At 40.5% G+C, this 24,225-nt stretch overlaps 1 protein-coding gene across 9 annotated transcripts in view; it reads left to right on the top strand.

The window, feature by feature from the left end:
- Positions 1 to 1,692: 1,692 nt before the first annotated feature.
- Positions 1,693 to 24,225, top strand: part of FRYL (FRY like transcription coactivator) — a 245,331-nt gene continuing 222,798 nt past the window's right edge. For 8 of the 9 annotated variants that reach the window (XM_070614997.1, XM_070615000.1, XM_070614999.1 and 5 more), the window contains exon 1: positions 1,693 to 1,938. The gene's annotated coding sequence lies outside the window, so the exon portion shown is untranslated. The remainder of the gene's footprint in view (positions 1,939 to 24,225) is intronic. The other variant, XM_070614993.1, reaches the window with a different exon arrangement.

Consider the following 24,225-nt stretch of genomic DNA (forward strand, 5'->3'; position numbering starts at 1 on the left):
TTCTTATTCTGATTATATTCTAATATAGAGTATCAGAACCCCGAAGCATCTCAAAGCTTGAGAGTAGTAAATCAGGAGAAAACCAGGAGTCTTAATTTACCTTGGTTGTAGTAAAAAAAAAGTAATAAATGGAATAGGCTGAAAATAGGGGTTTAGTGATAGACACTTAAGAGATTTATATATATTATATATATATAATATATATAATGTATATATATATATGTCTGTGAAGGTTATGTAAATATAATCCAGATACTTCCTTGTCTCTTGCCCCCTTTAGCAACACGTAACCCACCCACAACATTCCCTTTTCTCATTCTTCGATATTTATGGGTATTCCCAGGAGATTTTTCACCGGAAAAGTCCTATGGACTATCTATGTTTATTTTCCCTTTTCTGGCACGAAACCCCCTTCTAGGGTACTGCTGAGCGCCGCCACGTTCTTGGCACCACTGGTTTCCGCCGGGGCTATCACTGCAAATACACTAAACATCCTGTGGTCCAAAGTCTCTCAAAGTTCATTGGCAAAGAGGATCAGGACACTTAATCGTCTTCCCCTGACATTCTTAGATGGGTACCAAAGCACGAACTGTACCCAGTTTTAGTAGTTACAATCCTTTCGATTCTTACAGCTCCGGTGGGAAACTGGGGAAATCCTAATGCAGATGCCACCAGGCTGCCACAGAATTTCTCGTCTTTTCATGCGTGAGGTTTTGCTGCAGGGTCAAGCTTCCGGTGCCAGACTCCCTCTTTCCCCCAAGGAATAGCCTTCTGGTATCGCTTGGGCTCACTCGGGGCTCTCCCTGCTACCGTTCGAGGAAGGGAGATGGACGTCTTCGACTTTGAGATTGGCGTAAGTGGGACCACCTATTCAATCTTTTCAGAAAAGTAACTTATGTCTCGTGACAAACGCCGGCATAACGCAGAGGACGTGACTAAAAGGTAATTGTTAATGGAAATAATTTAAATACTTTTTAAATGAACGATTGCGAGACACACAAGGAAACGCCAGGTTTGCAGATACTTTTATTAAAGCTCTTCCGGGTGGCCAAATGCCAGTGGAACCGACGGTAGGAGTAGAGTGGACAGTGAGTGAAAACTTGTTGAGTGACTCTCAGGAAGAGTTAGCACTCAAATTTCAGGTATACAAACTCATTCTAACCACTCCATTCACTAGACCTCATGGTGAGGTTCCGCAGGATCCCAGCTCCAGCTCAGGATACATTACTCATTGCAGAAGATTTTGAATTTTTCTCTTCTCTCTTTCCAGCTTTTCCCAACACCGGCTGTGAGGTTTGTCCACGACTCCTCCAACATTTAATGGGAAAGGCGCTTAGAAGAAGGCAAAGTAGGGAGGACTTTGCGGCTGTATTTCTCAAACCCGTAAAGGGAGAGCGATAATGGGTGAGGGGCGTGCAGACTAGCTCCTTCCTTGCCCAATCAGGTGCACAGGAAGATGTCCTTTTACCAATAAAAATAAAGTTCGCTTTCCGGAGGCGGGAGGGTGAGCCTTGACTGCCAGTTCTCCAAAGCAACGATAGAATAGAGGACATAGAGTGATTGGAGGTAGGACCAACCCAGGAAAAGGGGCGCGGTGGGGGTGGGGGTAATTCTGAGCGGCGGCTGGACTGGCCAGTGGAGTGCGAGGGTTGCTGTTCCTGTTGTAGTGTTGCTCGCCAATCAGGAAGGCGAGGGAGTGGGCGGGGCGGGGAAGGGGTGGGAAGAGCTCGCAGCACCGCCGGGCGCCCGTCGGGCTCTGGGAGAGAGAGAGAAATCCGGTTAAAATCAGAGTCGGAGGGAGGTTTAACCACAGATCGGTTCCGATCGGATTATTCCTTAAAGGGGACGCGCCATTGTCAAGAGAACGGAGCCTGGGGCCCGAGGGCGGGGACCGGCGGCGCCTGAGGAGCGAGGCAGCTGCACTTGGACTGGGGACGGGTAGGTGTCGCCTGGGGAAAGGCACTTCATTTTACTTTCTCTTCCAGCCCTAGGGGCAGGCGCCGGGATGCCCGCCGACCGGCGGCCGCAGCCCTGGCGGGAGACGGTCGCCGGCCCTTTCGGCTGCCCTTCCTGATGGGAGCCGAGGGGGAAGCGGGCCAGGATGGCTGGCAAGCTGCGCCGCCCGGGCCAAGACTCGTAACGGACGCTAAACCGCGGCGCAGCCCCCGCCTCAACCGAAAAGCCGCCGGAGCGGCAGCGGGTCCTCGGGGAGCGCCGCGCGCCCCGCTCCCCCGCGCGCCGCTGCCTTGCGCGCCCCCTTCCCCGCGCGCGCTCCCTTCTGCTCGCGCGCCGCCTCCTCGCGGACTCGCAGGAGCCGCCCCGCGGAGAGAAAGGCGGCGGCGGCCAGGCGGAGGGAGGTCGGCGCCACGGTTTCGCCGCCCCAACCCTGAAGCGAGGGCCGAGGAGCGAACTTAGCGCGGCGGCCGGCGGCCCCAGGGCGGAAAGGGGCGCTGGGGACCCCTGGAGCGCGCGGAGTCGCCAGTCCGGCCCAGCATTGTCCCGCTTTTCCTTTGCTCCCGTCTCTCCGCCCACTGCTCGTGGTCGTGGGGAGGGGTGCGCGTTCGGGCGCTGTGCCCGCGCCGCTCCGGGCCGGTTGCGCACCCCGAGACCCGGAGCCTTCCGGAGTCGGCCCCCCGGACGCCGCAGCCGCAGCTGCCGCCTGCCGTCCGGGGCGGTCCGGGCCTTGGAGTGTCTGTGCTGCTCTCGGTCTCCGCTCCGGCGCCGGCTGCCTGGGCGCTGAGCTCCTCCTAGCAACTTTTCTTTGCTGATTGATGGAAGTTGTGGCTTCCGGGCGGCAGGTTCTTTGGGCATAATCTCGTTTCCTGCGTTCTGGAGAGGCTCATTTCAAGGGCGCAATGGTTCTTGATTGCTGTCGTTCTTTCCTCCCATCCCAGTTTTGTTCCTCGGCACCTGAAATCGCTTGTGTCGTGGATTTGCAATCATATGAGAGCATTAACTTCTCTCAGGCCAAGAAAATTTGAAAAGAACAACAACAAAAAGGCGGGGGCGAGGGGTGGGTATTGCTGATGAGGGGCAAGACTCTACGTAGAGCCGAATTTGCCTTAACCTTTGAACTGTGGAAAGTATTACTTCGACTTACTGGCGGAGGCTCTTTTGGAAGGGGGAAAAAGCAAAACAAAAAAACCCCCAGGTTGCTAGGGCGTATTGGATTAGGAAAAAAACTAGACTTTTGGTAGAAATAAAATTAGTTTGTAAAATACTGTTCTGCCTAGCAGATATCTTCCGTAAAGTTAATTTCTACTACTGAGACCATAGGTATTATAATTGGTAACAGCAACTTTTACTATTGATAAAACAAAAACAAGTACATGTAAGATTTTTTTTCCATCTTGAGCATTATTGCTCTGCTATACCTGTCAATACTTGCTGAAGTCGTCATATTTAGAAACAGCACATTCCTGGTTAGAGACCTAATATAGAGAAGGAATGTTTTCATAAGCATTCATTTTTGACAGTTTCTTCTTGTGCAGTACTTTGTAGAGTACTTGCATGTGCAAGTTACAGGCCTATAAACAAAGTAGCAGTGGGTGTGTTATTCTGTAGTCTTTCTTTTCTTTTCTTTTCTTTTTTTTTGCTACTCATTATCAAAAATAGCATTCCATCCTGTCTTTTCTTCCATTTTGAGTTATTTTGTAAAACACTTCTCTAGAAGAGTGAGTTTTGTTGGAACCCTGGCCCAGTGTTTTGTTGTTTTTTAAAGCAATACTAACTACTTTCCAAAGTGTTCATTGATTAACTCACTGTTTAGTAACTTTTTGAGTGGGGTGAAACATTATAGCCTAAATTCACAGGCTCAGCAACAGCAACAAAGGAGAAACTATACTTGGGCAACTGAAAGCTGATTTCAGATAATAATGTTTGAGAGAGACTCTATTCTTACTACAGAATTTAGGAAATTTAGACACGCAAAACATGTTGTAGTAATCTTGATGGTATCTGGCATTGTCACACCTAATATTGCCCCCACCCTCTTTCATCCTCTTCTGTGATAAGGATTGTCAGGCAAGCTTGCGGGCAGAATCTTCCTTTCCATTTTATAATAGAAAGTAGAAGATTTAAACAAGTTTCCAAATTTCTATCTTTGTTTACTTACTAGCTTATTTAAACAATCGAGGAGAGAATTTCTGAACTTTTAAAAGCACATGTAAAGAAAACATTCAGAAAGAATTACCTTTGAAATATCTAGGACATGTTTCCTGGAAAACATGTTTTTTCCTGTGTACTTTTCACATTGTTTTAAACACATTGTCTTGTATATATACATTGCCAAGTCGTTTCTTGAGTTGTGAACTGTCCTTTGAGATCCTTGGGAACTGGGACTGTCCACCATTTCTGTGCAAATTCAGTGTGTCACCTAGTGCCTTTCTAGTGCCCAATAAATGTGTTGTCTTAGGTCTTTGTGACAAAAAAAGATAATGTTCAATAGAGGCTGCTTAAGAGACTTAATTTTTTTTTTTTAATAAACACGTTTCTGAACAGATTACACCAAAGAACAGCAATTGGGTTAGTGTCTGGGGAAGATATATTAATCAAGACGCTTTTTGTTCTATACAAAAATGTGATTTTATTGTTTATAGTATCTGTTTCACAGACATCTTTTGTGATATCAATAACTTGTCGCAATTATTAGAACTAGGTTTAATCTGTCAACAACATCTGTTGAGTACTTATTTAAGGAGTATCATGGAAAGATAAAGTAGAAATGGATGACCGCCATTGCTCTCAAAGGTATGCAGTTTAATGAGGAGATGCAAAATTATCATCCATAGGAAAAAGACAATGTGTATCTCAGCACAGAAACTGGTGTGAAGTACCAGTCACACAGGATTCACGCCAAAATGGTAAAGGAATAGTCGAATGAGAGAAGAAACCGAGATGAGGTGGGAAAGTTTTCTTTGCTTTATATAGCAGATTTTGTGATATATTTTAAAATAGATTTAAGAAAAATATGTTTGGGGGTTGGCTGGGTGTATGTTCCCTAACTTGAACTATTTTTATCTACAAAATATTTTTTGGGGACAGAGCATGTGCTCTGAATTTCAACTATTGTTACCTCACCAGAGAGATCATCCATCTAACCCAGCTCAACTGTCGCCTTTTCTGCAAGCTCTTCTTCTGTTCTAGTCATAAGTGATGCTCTTTCCTCTCGCTCCTGTAAAACACTTTCACAGTACAAGCCATACTCTGACTTACAGTATGATTATGTATTTCTTCATTAGATTGTGGACTTTGGTAAAAGCCATTAACAAAAGTTGGACCTCCTCCCTCCCTTTTTTACTGTTGCCTAAAGTACGTGAGTTTTATTAGCCCACCAGTATTCTGTAAAACTATAAGCCGTAAAGAAGTTCAAATTATTTTACTTGGGGAAAGTGTATATGTATGTTTGAAGGCAAGACCATTTTTTTCCTTATCACCAAAGTTTCACATGCTCATTGCAGAATATTGATGTGAAAGAAATATATAATTTAGAAATTAAAAGTGCCCCCATAACGCTGCCCTTAGCATATTATAACTATTAGTAATGGTTTGGTGTTTATTCTTCCAGTTCTTTCCTTTTCTTTTATTACCTTCAGATAGGACTGCCTTAAACTATCATACTTGAAATTTTTCCTGAAGTAGTTGTTTACTGGGAATGGAGAAAAATAATAGATTTTTACACACTTATTTATTATTAATTTCTCCCGGCTCAGTAATTCTGATTCTTTTACCTTTTCTTGAGATACAAGGCTGCTACCAGTGTGTGTGTGTTCAAAATATAGCCTTCATAATCATTTCAAAAATTGATCAAAGCCGGGGCCTGGCCTGGTGGTGTGGCAGTTAAGTGCGCACATTCTGCTTTGGTGGCCCAGGGTTCGTCGGTTTGGATCCCAGGTGTGGACATGGCACTGCTTGGTAAGCCATGCTGTGGCAGGTGTCCCGCATATAAAGGAGAGGAATATGGGCATGGATGTTAGTTCAGGGCCAGGCTTCCTCAGCAAAAAGAGGAGGATTGGCAGCAGTTAGCTCAGGGCTAATGTTCCTTGAAAAAAAAATTCATCAAAGCCTGTGTCCCTGAACAGTTTACCTGCCTTTACCCTAAACATTTTTTGGAGTACATGCTCTAGGCATAATCTCTTTTCATTTCTTGATTCTCCTCATCTCTAGAGAGCATTAAAAATTGCTTTGAGGCTGCCAACAGGCACTCTTCATCGTAGCCCAAGGAGGAATGTAGGAAGACATTTGTTCATGATCAAATCATATCCAGAGGTTTTACTCTCACCTCCTGTTGCTCATTTTGAAAAGGGAGCTACAATTTAGGCCAGTGAAGTAGGTGATAAGATTCTGTTGTTCTAGGAGCTTCTTTAAGCCAACTCAGAGAGGAAAAAGGTTTTCCAAAGGTTCCTGAATAGAAAGCCCAGCTGTAAGCAGCCAGTTGGCCTAGTCAGCTGAGAAATCTCCGTTCGTTCAGCAAATTTTTCTTGAGAACTGCACCTACTCTAAGCACCGTGCTAGGCATTGAGAATAAGATTAAGTCTGTTTCTACCACAAGCTAAGAGCGCCTCTGAATAGGATCCTTAAATAGAGTGGTACATGTGGATTAAAGGTAGTGTAAACAAAGGGCACAGCTAGGTGAATTTATGATTCACTCGTGTTTATTGTTCTGCAAAGCTTTTTCCAAAGTCTCCTAGCAAACGAACCTGGTCTTCCATAGGAGGTGGGTTGGGGTCCAGGGAGCCTTTTAAATTAAATCCGTCCGCTCTAGAATTTTTTTTTTTTTTTAATTTCAAACACTGCTGTTCTTTTGGGGCAAAATATTTCTGAAATTCTGCATACATTGATTTCTTTGTACTCTACAAGGATCATCCATTTCAAAGACAACCATTGTGAGACTACGTCTGTATCCTAGCAGATAATCAGATAATTCATAGTTTGCTGATAGAGTAGTAACATGTTCTTTTAAACTCAAAATGTTATAATAAATATATTCCTTAATCAGGATTTTTCTTTAATGTTATGAAAATAATTATTATTTTGAAAAGTTGCTTGTATAAAATACAGTCTGAAGTATTTTTAACTTTTACACAATAGACTGTGTCGTCATCGTCCCCCCCCTCACCCCTGCCCCTTTGCTCGATCTTTGTATTTCTGGGGAAGGAATTGGATTACTAAGAAAGGGACTTTGTAGGACTGTCATTGATGGAATCCACCCAGGCCAGGGAAGAGTCTGACAGAGGGGTAGGTACGGCCTATGGCGTTTGACTGTAATGCAACAGTTATAATTTGTCAAGTTTCATGAAGAGTTAAGATTTTAAAATGACAGCTTTATTGAGATATAATTTACATACCATACAACTCACCTACTTAAAGGGCATAATTCAGTGGTTTTCAGCATATTCCAGAGTTGTACATCACTGCCACAATCGATTTTAGAACTTTTTCATCACCCCATCGTCTTCCCCACCTCCCTTCCCAGCCCTGGGCAACCACTAATCTACATTCCATCTCTGTAACATTTGCCATTTCTGGACATTTCATATAAGTGAAATATAACATTTTAATAAATGTGCATTCCTGTATAAATTGGTCCCTGTAAATGTGTATAAATCCTAGGAGTAGAGAGGGTCTTTTCATGATGTGTGTAGCTCCAAGTTCAGAAATATTTTCTTTAAGAGAGAATTTATATAAATCCTTATTCTACCTACGCCTGGAGAGTAATGGGAAAAGAGATTTTTTTCCCACCGATGAAAATTATAAGACTCATTTTGGTGACACTTCTTTATATTCATTTAATCATTTGGTGACTCTTCAGTAAACATTTTTTTTTTTAAAGATTTTATTTTTCCTTTTTCTCCCCAAAGGCCCCCGGTACATAGTTGTGTATTTTTAGTAGTGGGTCCTTCTAGTTGTGGCATGTGGGACGCCGCCTCAGCATGGCTTGATGAGTGGTGCCATGTCCGTGCCCAGGATCTGAACTGGTGAAACCGTGGGCCTCCAAAGCAGAGCAGGCAAGCTTAACCACTTGCCACGGGGCCGGCCCCTAAATGGTTTATACCACAAGTTCTGCATGCTGGACTTAAATAAAAGACAGTACTTCAAAAGAAGTCGAAAGTACTTCATAAGCTCTAATCGTTGCTGAAGATAATGTGATGTTTATCTTATTGGTTGAAACTGTTGTATTGTGCAAATCACCATTTATTTGATAAAAAATAGTGCCTCCTAGGTTGATCATGATGCGCTTGTATTGCTCCTGCACAATGCTGGTGGCCTCGTAGGCACTTAATAAGTGCTTATTGATTGCCTGGTCACTGTGATCATAGATATTTTTATCAGCTCTATGAGTCCTTATTTTCCATCTTGTAATAATAATAGTAGCTAAATTTATTGAGTGCTTACTAAGTAATGTGATAAGTACTTCATATGTACTATCTTTTAAGGTAAAAGGATGCAATTTACTTTTGAGAATTTTCTGTAATTATCTCCATTGATTGTAGTTTCACAAGTTTCTGATCATTTCTTTGTCTTTTTTAGATTATTTTGAATGGCCATTTTTTATCAAACCTCAGGCACTTTGATGCTGATGCTTTCTTGATCTTTCCAAGAGATGTCAACATAAGGTTTTCAGCAACTACATCCTGCTCTTGGATGACAGCATTGTAAGATAACGTCTCTTATTTCGGAGCATCCATACTTTAGAGAGATTAAAGTGTTGTTTTTAAAAAGTGTCTGAGAATTGATGAGAAAGGGTTATTAGTATGTTCACTTACTGCAATACAACCTCATTTTTTTAGGTTATAAAATAGTCATATGTGTGCTTTGTTGCCGAATGGATTTCAACATAATATTTCAACTTCTCAGGATTCTTTGTTTTGTTTTGTTCTGTTTTGTTTTTTGGTATGTCTCTTTATTTCACGGTAACCTTCAAATGTGATATAGTTTAGTTCAATACTAAAGAATGCTGGAGAGATCATTTAAAGGCAGTTTGCAGTTTTGTTCTCCATTTAAAAATCTAAGATGGATTATGCTGTCTATAGCACTGGTAAAAAGATAGTACTTTGGTGGTTCCATTCGTGTGTCTGGGGTGTGAATGAACTCATAACCATTTATTTGCAGAAGAAACTCCAGCCATTAGTCTCCTTGGTCAGCAGTATACAGGCCACCATATTTTGTTCATGTGTTGGTAAAACCATTCCTTTGTAAATCATGTGTTGTTTTGGGGTCGATTTGCTCTTTACTTTACTGTTAGTTGTATCTCTCTGTGTGCTCTCATTACACCTACCTGTAGAGGTTTCTTTGTTTTTCTAATTTGATGTTTTCACTGTGCTATGAGAAGAGAACCCATAGCACACTTGTTGAATGGTCGATCAAAATGATAGAAGGTTCTGAGTGAGGAACCACAGGACTTCCTGTGCATGGAGCTTTAGTGCTAGGCCCTTGTTATGTTGGTTTTTACTGCTTAGAGGACTCTTTCTTCTTTCCTAGTTTTGGGCTCTGTTTGAGGTAGGTGATGTTTCTGGAAAGCAGAAGGGGGTGTAACAGGGTGGTATAATTACCTTGTGGATGTTTAATTTCCCTTGAATAATGGACCTCTTAAAATTCTGTCTTATTAAGTCTTAACTCATGTAGATGGAAAATAATTCTTTCTTGGATGTCTTGATATTCTACTTCTTGCAAGAACCATCACAACCCCCAAGCTTGTACACTAGGATACTTGTATGCGCTGGTATATTGTTTGTTGCAGTACAGAACGTAATCTTAATTTTCGTGAATAGAAATTAGAAGCCTTAAAGAACTGTGAGGTTGCCTGTAAAGTAGCCACATATGCCTGGTGTCTAGATATTTATATTTAAACTGGTTCTTTTGGTAATCTGTTTTCTTTGAGGTAAAACTGTCTTTGTAGACGCCCTTTTCTGTGTCTGTGTTGATGATAACTTAGACTATGTCTTGTATTTAGTGTTTTTGGCAATATTGAACCCTTAGTACACTTTGAATAAATACTGGTTCGAGTTTTTGTCGTGCGTTTCTTTAGGGTTGCTTCACTCTTTCCTGTTGTGGAGCTCATGGAGTTACAATGCTTTGAGAGCTGGAATGTCGTGGGGAAAGATCTGATACAATGCCTGCATTTTGTAGATGAGGATGAGATTGGGACTTGTTTAAACTTGAATAGAATTGAGTTCTTTTTGATTCTTAGTGCAGTGTTTTTCGTCTTCTAGTATATGCTTCCCCAAGTAAAATTTTTAAGAGGTGGGTAGAATCTTAGACTTCTGTAGCCTCTATAACAGAGGTCTGGTCTGCAAAAATTTTATGTCACACCCAGCAGTATAAAAAATTGTGTCTGCATTCCCAAGATACGTTTGTTTAAAAGTATATACTACATATTTTGTACATAATGAGACATTAACAAAAAATGAGGTAACGATGAAAAACATTTTAGAAAACTTTAAAATGTATTAGTTCCATGTTTTTGATTCCACTTTAAATGGTAATTTTTAAAATTAGATAAGTATGACTGAATGTCATCACTTAAAAAAACTTTTTATTTTAAAATAATTATAGACTCACGGGAAGTTGCAAAAATAGTACAGGAGTCCTGTGTAATCTTCATGAACATCCCCTTGTTGTAATATCTTATATGACATATTAATAACAATGTTAAACCAGGAAACTGACATTGGTCCAATACTGTTAAGCAGCCATATTCGGATTTCATGGTTTTTAGTGCACTCATTCATGTGTGTGTGGGTACAGTTCTATGCAATTTGATAGCATGTCTAGTTTCATGTAACTACCACTGCAATTAAGATACAGTTCTGTCACTACCAAGAAACTCTCATGCGGCTCAAGGTCCCCCCCTTCCCCAACCTCCCCATCCCTATTAACTGGCAGCCACTAATTTGTTTTTCATCTCTATAACTGTGTCATTCAGAGAATGTTACATAAATGGAATCATTCTGTACATAGCCTTTTGGGACTGACTTTTTTCACTCAATACAGTGGTATAGAGAACCATCCAAATTCTTGTGTATTATGTACTATTATGTATTAAGTACTTATGTAGTAGTAGGTTATCTCTCTTTATTGCTGAGTAGTATTCATTGTATGGATATATCACAGTACACAGTTTAGCTATTCACCTGTTGAAGAACATATGAGTTGTTTCCAGTTTTTGGCTGTTATGAATAAAGTTGCTGTAAACATTCATGTATAGGTTTTTGTGTAAACATAAGTATTCATTTCTCCAGGATCAGTGCCCAAGAGTGCAATTGCTGGATTATAGTGTAAGTGTATGTTTAGTTTTATAAGAAACTGCTTGACTATTTTCCAGAGTGGCTGTATATTTCCACCAGCAATGTATGGAAGATCCAGTTTCTCTATATCCTTACCAGAATTTGGTATTTTCATTATTTTTAAATTTTAGCTATTCTAATGGTGAATGTAGTAATATCTCATTGTGGTTGTAGTTTGCCTTTCCCTAATGGGTAAATTAATTGTTTCCCTAATGAGCAAATTGGGTTGTTTTTCATTGTTGAGTTTTGAGAGTTCTTCATATATTCTAGATATAAACCCTTTGTCAGGTAGTCAGTTTGCAGAAATTTTCTTCCCATCCATAGCTTTTCTTTTCTTTTCTTTCCTTCTGTTTTTTTGCTGAGGAACATTGACCCTGAGCTAACATCCATTGCCAATCGTCCTCTTTTTGCTTGAGGAAGATTGTCGCTGAGCTCAAATCTGTGTCAAGCATGGTTTGATAAGCAGTGTGTACGTCTGCACCAGGATCCCAGCCTATGAACCCAGGCTGCTGAACCGGAGCACATGAACTTCACTCTACACTACCGGGCCGGCCCCCATAGCTTATCTTTTCATCCTCTGAACAGGGTCTTTTACAGAGCAAAAAAGTTTTAAATTTTCATGTAGTGCATTCAATTATTTTTTTCCCTTTTTTAAAATTGTTCTTATGGTGTCATGTCTATGACCTTTTCATCTAGTCCTATGTCTTGAAGGTTTTTTTCCAATTTTTCTTCTAAAAGTTTTATGGTTTTACATTTTACAAGGTAATCACTTTCTTACCTTACAATTTTTGATAAAGCACCGTTACTGGTAATAAAGTAGTTGTCAGCTCTACCGTTTTCTTGCTTGCTTGTGTTTTGCTTTATTTATGTTTAATGTGCCTTTCTTTGCAAAAATCTTTAAAAAATCTATTTGTGGGTGATGTCATAATTCTGATGATAACTGCAAATCTGCTCTCTTGGGCACATGTAAGTTGTAGGGTATTGCAGTATGCTGAAAGTGAGCAGACAAGTGGGGACATCACAACCAACCTCCCCAGAGTGTGCAACGGCCACCTTTCCATTAGGAGACCTTTACCTACTGTAATATTGTGTGTGTTCAGTGTCACAGAAACCCTTCTGAGTATTTTAAGATAGAAGAGACTTAATGCAGGGTATTAAGGGCTTACAGAATTGTTAGAAGATCCTGACAGCAGGTTTTAGGGTGCCAATACCGAAGTAACCCACTAGGGTAGCTCTGCTGGAATCCAGAGCTCGTGCCACCTCCGTTGCTGTTGCACGTGCCTCCAGATGCTGGAGAGTCTGTAGGACAGACCCATAGCTGCAGTCCAGAATTAGGAAGTCAGATCCAGAAGCCTCTGCTGCTGCTGCTGCCACCACAGTGCTTCTCGTCACCGAGAAGCTGGAGGATGGACATTGGAATGATGCTGTAGAGAAATCGCACATTTCCACAACTGTGCTTGCCCCTCCAACAACTGAAAAGGTGCCTTTCAAATTGCCTGTAGGTAGACTGGAGGTCAGGAGAGGCAGTCTGTGGGATCCTGCATACTTCACATAAATGCCACGAGACTGAAGCAGCCTGACGCAGGATCAAGAGAAGCTGCTGGTATCAATCTCACATACTGAATATTAGTAAAGCTCAAATTTCAAGTTTAAGGTAACGCATATGTATAATCTGCTAGTATTTTCACTCTCTTGGCTTGATTAGCCCACCTCTGAGCAGTGCATGCACTTGTTCCACTTTGAACTTCATACATTTCAAATGATTAAGTAGTAGGAACATAGTAGGTCTGGTATGATTTTTCAAAAATTTTAAATTTATCTTAATATCTCCCAATTTCTGAAACCATATTTTTCCTTTTTATAAGTAAATACAAGTATAAAATGTTATTGTTTTGGGAAACCCTCATTAAATTCTGCCAACGTTATTCTTCCCTTACTGCTGGCACCCGAGCCTTCTCTCTGTCTAGCACCTGTGTTTTCCCCGGCTCACCCTGGAGAAGAATGTGGAAGAGGTGGGCTTTCTTGTAGAACTCTTCTCTGATGCCAGAGGCTCTATAGCCAGCGCTCATCACTACTTTGGTATCTTTTTGTCAAAAATAAAGTTTGGTTTGTTTTATTGCATACTTTGGATTTTATTCCTGGGTGTAGCAAATTTCAGCACAAAACCAAAAATGAGACATACAGATATCCTTGCAAAGACTGATTTTATATGGCCTGTGTTGGCAATTGATTTAAAAGCAATAAAATAAGTTGTACGGAAAATTTTGAGTTTGTTCATCTGCACTTTTCTAGTGAGAGGTCCATAGATTCTTCAGATTCTCAAAGCGGAGGCTGTGACCCAGGAAAGATTAAAAGTGGCTGCTCCAGGGGAGTAGGTTCAATCAAGATAGCTGCCAGCCATTTAATACCAAGACTTCTGCAGTCAGTCACAGACCCCATCTCTGATCTCCATCCTTTTTTCAGGACATAAAAAGAAAATTATTGTTACCCCAGTGCTTGGGGAAGAGCCAAGGAACATCATAAGAGTTGATTATTAGATGAGAAGGGATGCTTGGAAGTCAATTATATCATCCCAATAATTGCTTTTTAAAAAGGATACATTCCCATATGGTTGATGGGATCCTGAAAAATAATGGATTATTTGTGTCAAGATATATTAAAATGTTGATAATCTCTTATCCAATCTATTGGACTTTGGGGAGTTTATCTGAATGCTTGAAATAGCTATAAAAGTAATTTATGTGTTCAAATCTGGAACCCAAAAATGTATACTTTAGGAAGGAATCTATAAATTTAAACTCTATAATTCATCTAAAATTGTTGAGCTGATTCAGAGATACATAAATGCGTTGGATTTTCACATCTGATATGTCACCTTTTCACATAATTTTGCCTTATTTCTTAACATATGACTTCACCAAAGCCTAAAAGGAAAGTGGCATGGTGTGTAGAGATTTCAAAACCATTTCTTTAAACAAAATCATGCCCTGAAATCTCAAATATCAAGTGATGAAAGGAGAGACGGTTTTGTTTGAAGTAGGGGGCAAGAAAAGCCGTACGTTTTGTGCATTCCCCCTCACTCCAGTGTACAGACACACACATGAATAGGAAGAGAGCGGTGAGGGTTAGAAACAGGCCAGTGGAGTCTGTGCCAACTGAACGCTGGTTCTGCTGACTCAGTTCCACAAACACGTACAGTAGCATCTCCTGTAAGCCCAGCACTTTGGGGTCGGTTATTTGGAGTCTCTAGAAGTGCCATGGGTAGCCTCAGATTCCTCATGTATGAAACATGTAAAACATGATTTCTCTCATAGAGTTGTAAGGATTAAATAAAAAGATGTTGCTATAAAAATCTCAAAATATTATTTCAAACCTGGGATGATCTACTCTGAGTTCATTGTGTTTTATGTGCTAAAAACATTGATTATGATTTCATTTTAAAGGAAAGTATTACTGGGGCTCACAAAAGACAGTTAGGTTAGACTAACCTTAGTTCTTTTTAGATAGGATTGTTAGACTGTGGGTCAAGAGAATGCAGAAGAAACGGCATAAGCGGATTTCAGCCAGACATTTTGTAACGTTTCTTTCTGTTGACAAGGGGGAAGAGTATGGGCTGACTGACCACTCAATTAGGTGGAAATGTGATTGGTTCACTAGCACCTCCAAAAATTAATCAACAGCGAATTGATAACAACTGGAGACAAATTTCTAGTGACATGCTGAAGGTCGCTGTCCATATTTTTGGAATGATGTGAATGAAAACATTGATAACTATGCTTGTCAAATTTTTGGATGAAATGAAATTTTTATGGATAACTTTTGAAAAGAATATTTCTGACTGCAAAGGTGGGCGGAGGCTAACAAGATCTTTTAATGGAGCTTGATGGGAAGGTCCTATATATGGGTTCAGAAAACAGCCACATAATTATAGCGGTGAGGGAGATGTAGTTAAACAACTTAGGTGTCTTTCTTACTGTAATAAACTCAATGTGGATATAAAACGTATTGTGACTACCGCAAAGGCTTCATAGAACCATTGTCTGGACTAATAGGAGGAAGAAGTTCAGAAGGGAAGTGTGTTAGTCTTACTTTGTTTTGTATTATCCAGATTATACCTGGAGTATTGTGTTGGGTTCTGGATGTCACATTTGAAAATGAGCCAGAAAACAGAAAATGTGTTGGCGAGGATATGGAGAAGTTGGAACCCTCATGCCTTGCTGGTAGGGATGTAGAATAGTGCAGTTGCTATGGAAAACAATTTGGTGGCTCCTCAAACAGTTAAACCTAGAATTACCATATGACCCAGATATTCCACTCCTAGGTATATACCCAAAAGAATTGAAAATAGGTATTCAAACAAATACTTGTACATGAATGCTCATTCATAGCACTGTTAACATTAGCAAAAGGTAGAAATAACCCAATTGTCCGTTAACTGATGAATGGATAACCAAAATATGGTGTATTCATACGATGGAATATTGTACAGCTGCAAAAATGATAAATGCTACAAAGTGCGTGAAACTCAAAAACATTATGCTAAGTGAAGGAAGCTGGACACAAAAGATCACATATTGTGTGATTCTATTGATATAAAATAGCCAGGACAGGTAAATCTATAGAGACATAAAGCAGATTAGTGGTTGCCAGGGGCATGGATAGTGGGGAGTGACTGCTTAATGGGTGCAGGTTTCCTTTTGGGGTGATGAAAATGTTATGGAACTAGATAGAGGTGTTGGCTGCAAAACGTTGTGAATATATTAAATGCAATTGAATTGTACACTTTAAAATAGTTAATTATATTTTATATGGGTTTTACCTTAATTAAAAAAAAGGTCCGTATATATAAATCAATTGAATAGTATTCAGTCCAGAAATGAATGAACCCTATGATTAATTGATTGATATATATATGTGTGTGTGTGTATATATATATATATATATAAATTTTTTTTGACAAAGGTGCCAAGACAATTCAATAGGGAAAGAATAATCTTTTCAGCAAATGGTACTGAGACACTTGGATATCTACGTGCAAAAGAGCAAATTTGACCCCCTTTCTCATACTGTACACAAAAACTAACTAAAAATGGCTCATAGATCTAAATGTAACAGATAAAATTATAAAATTCATGCAAGAAAATATGAGTAAATCATAGTGACCTTGGGTTAGGCAAAGCCTTCTTAGATATGACAATAAAAGCACAAGCAACAAAAAATAAAATAAATTGGACTTCATCAAAATTCAAAACTTTTATGCCTCAAAGGACACCTTCAGAAAGTGAAACAACAATCCACAAAATGGGAGGAAATATTGGCAAGTCATATCTAATAAGAGACTTGTATCTTAGAATATATAAAGAATTCTCACAACTCAATGATAAAAAGATAACCTAATTAAAATGGTGAATAAATTGGTGAATTTTATGGTATATGAATTATATCTCTATACAAACTGTTATCAATAAGTCATGTGGAATATGTTTACAAATTTCCAGTCTTAGAGCATTCAAAATTGAAATCCTACTCTTTTTCGCTGCTTCTCTTTTTCTCTTTTGCTCTCCCCGACTCCATCTCCCAACTTGTATCAGCTGTACCTTTTACACTAGCAAGGCTAAAAACATTTACATTCTCTTCTGTAAATTTAATGAGGTCTTTGGTGCTTTGTTTTATGTTGGTCCTACATCTTTTAATTGTGCAGATATTCACTGCAGAGCAGAGTAGTGAGTTACGATTACGTTGCCTTCTCTGCATGCCAGTGCCATGACCCCATGCCAATGGAAGGATGATGTTCTTAGTATCAAAGACAAATGGATTTTCTTTTCCTGTAATTCATCAGTTACTCAAAATCATGTCATATATACATTTTTTTCACATTTGAATGATGACTTCCTTGAATAGCTCTTTTGTTTTTCCTGATGTATCATGTTGGTTGTTTTTGGCAGCATTTGACAGAATATCCAACCGCAGGTGACATATTCGATTGTCCTGACCTTTCTCTTATTGCCAGTGGCTGCTGTAGCTCCAGGCATGTTTTTCTTAGTTACTACAAGGCAGGAAGAAGGGAATAGCATGGGTGTTGCTTCTTTTGGCTCTTCCCCCTCTTAAAACATGTTTTTGAAAAAATTTAAAATTTATTGAAAAGTTGTGAAAATAGTAATATGAACTCTTGTCTTTCACCCAGATTCATCAGTTATAAACATTTTGCTCCATTTGCTTTTTCCTTTCCTTATCTTTGTCTATCTAGATCTAGAGTAGTTTTTATTTTGGTGAATCTTTTGAGAGAAAGTTGCAGAGATCATCACTCTTTACTCTTAAATCCTTCACCACTTACCACCTAAGAAAAGGACTTTTTCTCATGTGATGCTGGAATGATGATCAAGTTCAGGAAATTTAATGTTGTTAACTGTCACAGATTGAGTTCTCTGGGAAGCAGCTGCTGAGCCAGAATTAGGATGACACAAAAGTAAAGGGAGGAAGCAGGGTTGGGCAGGTAGAGCTGTCAGATTGTGATGATACCCTGTCTGTTGGCACAAGGAGCAGATCTGGAGTCAAGATTGTTCGTTAGAGGAGTTCTGTGTTGGCACGTACCTTTCCTTTCTCACTTATGGGCTGGGAGCTTTCCAGAGAACAGTGAGACTCTCTTGAAAGCTGAAGCCAACTCCGATGAAGCTAATAGCTTAACCACATTCCTCACACCTGGTGGTGAGTTTTGGATGTGAGTGGTACCTCTCCATGTCTACCACAATACAATACTATTATCTAATATACAGTCCCTATTCAAATTCACCGTTTTCCCTGTAATGTTCCTTTAGCAAATTTCCCCTGATGAGATCTCTCTTTTTATCTTGGAGGAAAATCTTTTAAGAAGCTCCCCAGATGACTTTCCTGTATGTCTCATTGACCTGAACTGAATTGCTTGTCCACAATGGGACAGGAGCAGTTGCTCAGGCCAGTTGCTGGCAAAGGAGAATGGGATTTCCAGGCTTAGTCTAGACATGTAGTGATTCATCTCATGGGTCTGGGAGAGGGGCTACCTTTTCTAATCATGTGCGTCTCACCTGATACCTTAACAAAAAAAGAAAAAAGTTAGTTTTCTTGAGCGAGGAATAAGGGACTGAAGCTGTGGATAGTCAATCAGCAGCAGTCTGCTGGAGTTTTCTGGTGCATGTCTTCTTCTTTTATTGAGAAAAGAGACATATGCCTTCCTGTCATTAAACCAGCTTCTTAGTTATTCTGTCTTTTGAACGGAATCCATTCCTTTCTTCCTTTCATGGAGTTCACTAATTTTCTGTTTTAGTAGGATGAATTATTGTCTAGTCCTGCTGCACAGCTGCCATCCCGGGACTTCTTTTTCATTTCACTCTTGGATTGTTTCCACTATTCCTTGTGTTCTCACATCTATTTTATTGGTTTTCGTTCTTGTTCGCTAGTGTCTGAACACGTCTTTATACTGCCTTCTCACTTGATTGATCATTTGGATATAAAAATCTAGGTCAGAATTATTTCACTCTGGAAATTTTTGAGACAGTCTCTGTCTTCTACCACTGAGAGTTTCAGATTTTGGTCTGATTCTTTTTTTTTTTTGAGGAAGATTAGCCCTGAGCTAACTGCTGCCAATCCTCCTCTTTTTGCTGAAGAAGACTGGCCCTGAGCTAACATCCATGCTCATCTTCCTCTACTTTATATGTGGGACACCTACCACAGTGTGATGTGCCAAGTGATGCCATGTCTGCACCCAGGATCTGAACTGGTGAACCCCGGGCCGCCAAAGCAGAACATGTGAACCCAACTGCTGTGCCACCAGCCCGGCCCCTTTAGTCCAATTCTTAACTCTTGTTTTTTCCTCAGATCGTCTTGGTGGTTATGAAATTTCACATGATTTGTCTAGATTTTTTTTTTTCATGAAACAGAAGGTAGGTCAATTCCTCTCATTCATTTCTCACCTGTCTCCCTGTCTTATTTTGTACCTGTACCTTTTTACTGGTCTTACTTCTTTTATTCTGGGTGATTTTAACATCAACGATGTGGATGGTTCATCCAATACCCTTGATAATACCTCTGACAGACGCTGCACCTGTTAGTCATTCCTCTTTCCTTGCTAAGAGAAGCCCAGGTCTGCTCAGGTATTCAGTACTCATCTGCTTCCTCAACTCCTCCCCAGCCCAAAGAGGCAATTTGTGGATGTCGCTCAGCCTAAATTCAATTGTGTTAGTTCTGTTCTCCTGGCCAGTGATTGGTTTTAGGCATGGTGACACGTCAGGGAAAGTCTCCTGGGAGTCTGGCTTCCTTCACTTTATGAAGACACACTCCTTCTTCTGGATGTGGTCAAGTAAGGGCATGATACTTAGAGCTGTTGCAGCCATCTCGGGTCATTGAGAAGAAACTGAGATGATGAATGACCTTCAACTCAAAATTGTCTGACATTGAATTCCTAACCTCAAGTACTCCCTTCCCCAAATTTTTCACTCCATCTTTCCAGTTGCTTAGGCCAAAAGTCTTGCCATTATCCCTAACTTTATTCTTTCCCTCATAGCCTATATTCTATTTGTTAGAAGACCCTGTAAGCTCCCTCTTTAAATTATGCTTACAGGGGCCGGCCCCATAGCCGAGTGGTTAAGTGCGCGCGCTCCACTTTGGCGGTCCAGGGTTTTACTGGTTTGGATCCTGGGTGCGGACATGGCATTGCTCATCAAGCCACACTGAGGTGGTATCCCACATGCCACAACTGGAAGGACCCACAACTAAAAATACACAACTATGTACCAGGGGGGCTTTGGGGAAAAAAAGGAAAAACAAAATCTTAAAAAAAAATTATATTTACAATCTTACTACTTTTTTCTGTTTATACCACTACCATCCTGGTCCAAGCCACTACCGTTTCTTGCTGGGTTACTGCAGTAGAGCAGTGCCTTTCCAGGGAATTTACGTAGGGCTCAAGTAGACAGACCGGTGGATGACCAATAGACCACTTTTGACGTCAGATTCACTTAGGAGGATATGGGACAGGAAACACAGCTTACCCGCAGGGAGGCATCAGATGTTCTCTTTCTTTGGGGTCCTCGTGGCAGTCCACAAAGAGAACAACCAGAATTGTTCTCTATGACTCTCCTCTCCTTCCAGGTGAAGCTTGGATGTCAGTAATGAGGCTTACATGAGTGAGTATGTAATTAACCTGGCTTAGGAACCCCATGTTCCACAAAAGCCATTATCTTGTATAACAACCCATGAGCATAGTTTCCAGGATCCCTACAAGGTGTGTGCCCAATTACAAGAGTCACCACACTAAGAGAAGCACAAACTTGTGGCCACTCACCAGGTGTTTAAAGTTCCTCTCAGTTCCAAGCAATTTACCAATAGGTCATTTTTACCGTAAGCAGTGTTGCCTAGTAACACAGCTGACACTCTGCCTGTATGGTTTCCAGGGGAACAGAGCTAGAAAGTTAACTGAATCCAAGAGCAGTTTCTTATGCTGGAAGACAAGGGTTTTGCTAACACTTCAGTCACAAATAGCCTCCTCCTGAGAGGTCCCCTGCTTCTGTGCTTCCCCCCTACAGTCTGTTCTTTATACAGTAGCCAGACAATCCTTTCAAATGTACCATGCTCATGTTACTCTTTCTGCAAACCCTCTAGTGGCTCCCCAGCTCATTTAGAGCACTGTTGTCTACAGGCCCCACCTGAGTTGGCCCCTAGCTACCTCTCTGATCCTTTTTTCCTAGTACTCTTTCTCTCGTTCATCTGCTCTAATCGCCCTGGATCTTGCTCTAAGGTGCCAGGCGTGTTCCTGCCTTAGGGTCTTTGTGTTGGCTCTTCCCCATGGCTGGAACACTCCTACTCCTGGTGTCCACTTGGCGGACTCTCTTTCTTTCTTCCAGCTTTTGTCTCATTGATTTTTCTCTATTAATTTTCATGTTTTCACTTTTATTGATTTCTGTTTGATTTTTCTTTTCTTTCTTTCCTTTTTTTTGAGGAAGATTAGCCCTGAGCTAACATCTACCACCAAGCCTCCTCTTTTTGCTGAGGAAGATGGGCCCTGAGCTAACATCCGTGCCATCTTCCTCTACTTTATATGTGGGATGCGTGCCACAGCATGGCTTGACAAGTGGTGTGGAGGTTCGCTCCCAGGATCTGAACCAGCGAACCCTGGGCCACCGAAGCGGAATGTGGGAAGTTAACCACTGCACCACTGGGCTGGCCCCCTGTTTAATTTATATTATTCTTTTCCTTATTTTGCATTTAATTTGCTCTTTTTTTTTATTTTCCTAAAGTGGAAACTTGGATTGATTTTTAGATCTTCTTTTCTAATATATGCATTCAGTGCTATAAATTTCTCTCTAGGCATTGCTTTTGCTGCATCCCACACATTTTGATAAGTGGTATTTTCATTTAGTCAAAATATTTTTAAATTTCTCTTGATTTTTTTTTCTTTGACCCATGTGTTATTTAGAAATGTATTGTTTAATCTTCATATATTTTCGGATTTTCCAGTTGTCTCCCCGTCATTGATTTCTAGTTTAAGTCCATTGTGATCTGAGGAGACACTGTATGATTTCTATTCAATTTGTTAAGGTGTATTTTATGTCCCAGAATGTGGTCTGTCTTAGTGAATCTTTTGGGGTGAGCTTGAAAAGAATGTGTATTCTGCTGTTGTTTAAAGATTGGCACCTGAGCCAACATCTGTTGCCAATCTTTTTTTATTTTTAAATTCTTCTCCCCAAAGACCCCCAGTACATAGTTATATATTCTAGTTGTGAGTGCCTCTGGTTGTGGCATGTGGGATGCTGCCTCAGCATGGCTTGATGAGTGGTGCCATGTATGTGCCCAGGATCCGAACCAGTGAAACCCTGGGCTGCCTAAGTGGAGTGTGCGAACTTAACCACTCGGCCACGGGGCTGGCACTCTGCTGTTGTTGAATGAAATAGTCTATTGATGTCAGTTATATCAAGTTGATTGATGGTGGTGTTGAGCTCAGCTATGTCCTTATTGATTTTCTGCCTGCTATATCTGTCCATTTCTGACAGAAGGGTGTTGAAGTTTCCCACTATAACAGTGGATTCATCTATTTCTCCTTACAGTTCTGTCAGTTTTTGCCTCACGTATTTTGATGCTCTCTTGTTAGGCATATACACGTTGAGGACTCTTGTTGTCTGCCTTGGAGAACTGACTCTTTTACCATTATGTATGATTCTCTTTATCCTTGATAACTTTCCCTGCTTTTAAGTCTGCTCTGTATGGGATTAATAACTACTGTATCTTTCTTTTGGTTAGTGTTAGCATAGTGGATCTTTCTCCATCCATTTACTTTTAATCTATATGTGTCTTTATATATAAAGTGGGTTTCTTAGGTAATGTAGTTGGGTCTTGTTTTTTTATCCATTGTGACAATCTTTGTCTTTTAATTGGTTCATTTAGACCATTGATGTTCAAAGTGATTATTGATATAGTTGAATTAATATCTGTCATTGTTTTCTATTTGTTGCCCTTGTTCTTTGTTCCTTTTTTCCCCTTCCAATCTTTTTCTACCTTTTATGACTTTAATTTGACTATTTTATGTAATTCTGTTTTCTTTCCTTTCTTAGCATATCAATTATACTTCAGAATTCTGGGTGGTTTTTCTTTTCACCCTCAACATTTTAAATATTTCACTCTACTCTGTTCTTCCTTGCATGGTTTCTGAGGAGAAGTTGGATGTAATTCTTGTCTTTGTTCCTCTATAGGTAGGGTGTATTGTGTCATGTGTATGTGTGTTTGTGTGTGTGTCCCAGCTTCTTTCAGGATTTTTTTTTTTTAAAGATTTTATTTTTCCTTTTTCTCCCTAAAGGCCCCCAGTACATAGTTGTATAGTTTTAGTTGTGGGTCCTTCTGGTTGTGGCATGTGGGACGCCACCTCAGCATGGCTTGATGAGCAGTGCCATGTCCACGCCCAGGATCTGAACTGGCGAAACCCTGGGCCGCCAAAGTGGAGCGTGCGAAGTTAACCACTCTGCCAGGGGGCCGGCCCCTTTTCTTTATCTTTGATTTTAAATATGATATGCCTGGGTGTGGGGTTTTTTTTTTTTTTTTGGTATTTATCCTGCTTGGTGTTTTCTCAGCTTCCTGGATCTGTGGTTTTGGTATTTGATATTAATTTGGGGAAAATTCGCAGTCATTTTTGTTTCAATAATTTCTTTTGTTCCTTTCTCTCTTTCTTCTCCTTCTGGTATTCCCATTATGTGTATGTTACATCTTTTATAGTTGTCTCACAGTTCTTGGCTATTGTTCTGTTTTTTTCTGGTGAGGAAGATTTGCCCTGACCTAACATGCATTGCCAGTCTTCCTCTTTTTTTGCTTGAGGAAGATTAGCCCTGAGCTAACGTCTGTGCCAGTCTTCCTCCACCTTGTATATGGGACACCTCCACAGCATGGCAGACGAGTGGAGCAGGTCCACGCCTGGATCCAAACCTGTGAACCCAGGCTGCCAAAGTGGAGCATGTGAACTTTAACCACTCAGCCGTGGGGCTGGGCCCTGTTTTGTTTTTTTCCCCTGGTCTTTTTTCTCTTTGCTTTTCAGTTTTTTGTTCTTCTTTTTTTTTTCAGATTTCTATTGAGATATCCTCAAGCTCAGAGATTCCTTCCTTAGCCATGGCCAGTCTACTAATAAGCCCATCACAGGCGTTCTTCGTTTCCGTTACAGTATTTTTGATCACTAGTGTTTCTTTCTTTTTTTTTTTTTTGAGGAAGATTAAGCTTAAGCTAACATCTGTTGCCAATCTTCCCCTTTTTGCTTGAGGAATGTTGTCTCTGAGGTAACATCTGTTCCAATATTCCTTTCTTTTATGTGGGATGCCGCCACAGTGGGCTTGACAAGTGGTGCTAGGTCCATGCCTGGGATCCGAACCTGCGAACCCAGGGCTGCCAAAGTGGAGCATGTAAACTTAACCACTATGCCACTGGTCCTGCC

The sequence above is a fragment of the Equus przewalskii genome, chromosome 3 (assembly GCF_037783145.1).
Source record: "Equus przewalskii isolate Varuska chromosome 3, EquPr2, whole genome shotgun sequence".
NCBI classification, from domain to species: Eukaryota; Metazoa; Chordata; class Mammalia; order Perissodactyla; family Equidae; genus Equus; species Equus przewalskii.